The sequence below is a fragment of the Lactuca serriola genome, chromosome 8, assembly GCF_051521515.1.
Source record: "Lactuca serriola cultivar US96UC23 chromosome 8, Lser_US96UC23_V15, whole genome shotgun sequence".
Taxonomy (NCBI): domain Eukaryota; kingdom Viridiplantae; phylum Streptophyta; class Magnoliopsida; order Asterales; family Asteraceae; genus Lactuca; species Lactuca serriola.
The window spans coordinates 268,019,173-268,021,944 of record NC_136415.1 but is presented as its reverse complement, the minus strand read 5'-3'; positions in this window follow the sequence as shown (position 1 = coordinate 268,021,944).

The following is a 2,772-nucleotide window of genomic DNA, read 5'->3' as shown; positions in this document are numbered from 1 at the left end:
ATTGCGGCGGTGGTATGGAATGACATCGTGTTGGGATGTCTGCTGAGGTCACGGGAGGAATTCCGCGGGTATAGAGACGAGATTCTCAAAACGGATGCAGGGATGGAGTTTTGAACTCCCGATTTGATTTTGGTCAAGGAATTGTGTAGGTAGTGGTGGTTCATCGTGGGGGATGTTGGAGATGTCGTCAGTGTGATAGGTTTTCCCTAACCTGAGAGTGCTAGAGCTGGTGCAGCATGTGCATGCAATTGCGAGAAGAGGACTCATGGAAGTTGCTCTGAGGCTGAAGAATGTGTCATTTTGTCGGCATGGGATGAATAGAGTCGGACTCGGATCTGGAATCCGGTGGTTCGTGGTTATTTCTAGCTCATATGGGTCGAGCAATTGTTGTAATTTGAAGCAGTGATGCATCATGGGTAGTACTCAGTTGTTAAGTGTGGTTATCAGAGAGTAAAGCCGGTGGCCGGCTTGAGGCGGTGGTCGGTACACCGCAAGAAAGGAGAAAGTGAGTTCAAGTTTCGATGGTTGTGCCTTGAGGAACTTGGTCTGGTTAATGTCAGGTGGCGCGTTGCGGGAGTATTTCTACAGTTGAGTTGTCACAGGCTTCGAGGACGACGCCTAATTTAAGTGGGGGAGAATTGTAACATCCCGTAATATCAAAAGTAAAGTTGAAGGGTTAAAAGAGTAATTTGGGAAGGGGAACTCGGCGAGTCCATGGGTGGACTCGGCGAGTAGGGTCGCGACTTTGGTTGCGTGTTAAGTGGCCGACTCGGCGAGTAGGCGCTGAGTGGAGAAAACCCTAAATCCGGAGGATGAGCCCTATATAAAGAACATTATACCCTCTCCCCAGCCTCTTTACCCTCTGTTGAAGTCCAAATAGTCCTAAGACGTGATTGTGAGGGATTAGAGTGCAATTGGAGCTTGGAGAAGTGGTTGTTGAAGAAATCTTGAAGGAGAAGAGACTTGGATCAAAGGGCTTTGCAAGGATCCGGATTAATCTTCTCTTGGAGCTCCCTTTTGAGGTATTATTTCATTGTTTGAGTTGTTATTATCTAGATTCATCATTTTTGGAGGTGTTAGAGATCATATCCTTTGGTGTATTGGAGTTTAGAGGTTAGATCTGAGATTGCTACCTCAGATCTAGAATGGAGAAGGGTTAGAATGCATAAAAGTCCCTGTTTTTGAGTGATTGAAGGAGCTATCTTGTCCCAAACCCAAACCCTAGAGTGAAAATGTCTAGATCTCCTTGGATTCACGTAAAGTTTGCCACTTTACGTGATGGATGGCCTTAGGAAGGGTAGATCTATGGTTTGGATCATCTACATGGCTTGGAAAGCCTCGGTATGCATTCAGACCCGGTGGTACTCGGCGAGTCACATGGGTAGACTCGGCAAGTTGTTTGAAGATAAGCTGGAACTCAGCGAGTTGGAAGAACAACTCGGCAAGTTAGATGAAGATGGCCTGGAACTAGGCGAGTTGGAAGAACAACTCGGCGAGTATGTTGAAGATAGCCTTAGACTCGACGAGTCTGTTCTTGGACTCAGCGAGTCTTGTCGAAGAGTCCCAATCTTTTCTTGTTGAGCCGAGAATCGGTGAGTCAAGGGATGACTCGATGAGTTGTGTGTGAGTGGACTCAGAGTTGTTGGACTCGGCGAGTCTCGGGGTGACTCAGCGAGTTGAGTCGCAGATTGGGGAATTTCTAAGCATGGGGACTCGGCGAGTAGAGTCAGTCAGGGGTTGACTTTGACTTTGGCCAAGGGTTGACCAGTGATTTCCAGGGGCATTTTGGTAATTGTTGGATATTGTTTTGAGTTCAGTGCCTTGGTGGTTGTCCAGTGGTGGAGATCGTATCAGTGATCGCAGCAGCTTGGGTTATCTGTTCAGTCGGCAGTTTCGAGGTGAGTTATCCTCACTATATCAACAGGGTCTAAGGCACCAAGGCCGGCCCTTTATCGGATTGAGATCCGGGTATTTGTTGTATGTTATTGCTTTGATATGTTGCATCCTGGTAGCTAGGATGGTATATGTTAGAGACCTGGTTGAGATCGGTATCCTAAGATGTAGGGTGATGCTATGCTAGTGACCGGTTAGGTCGGTATCCTGGTTAGGATGATGATATGTTATGTGATATGTTTGATCGGTTTGTTGACTGTGAATTGTTATATGATTGTATGTTTATGTGCACATGGTTGTTTGGACTGGAGTTGGGTTGAGGCGGGTCCTGCTTTGTGCTGTAGGCCAAGATACCCAGGGCATACCTGTTGTCCCGAAGGCCCAGCGAGCGGTCCGGATAGGCTGTAGGCCCCAAGAGGGCGGACCAGACATGCCGAGGCTCGGAGAGTGGACCAGGACGACTGAAGGCCCAGCACGGGCGGACCAGTCATACTGTAGACTCAGAGAGTGGACCGGGTGGATTGAAGGCCCGGCGCGGGCGGACCAATCACACTGTAGACTCAATGTATATGGCTAGACTCGGAGGGTGGACCAGGTGGACTGTTGGCCGGTGCGGCGGACCAGTCACACAGTAGACCCAAAGTGCATGGCTATTCTGTGATCGGATATGTTATGGCATGTTATGCGTGTATGGTATATGTGGTTGGTATTTTGGGGATATCTCACTAAGCTTTCGGGCTTACAGTTGTGGTTTAATGTTTTTCAGGTTCTTCAGGAGACCGTGGCAAGGCGAAGGCGTGATCGTACCGCTCCTCATGTTTTTTTCGTGATGTGATTCTGGGAATACTTTAAATAAATTGTATTGAAAACCTTTTTGTA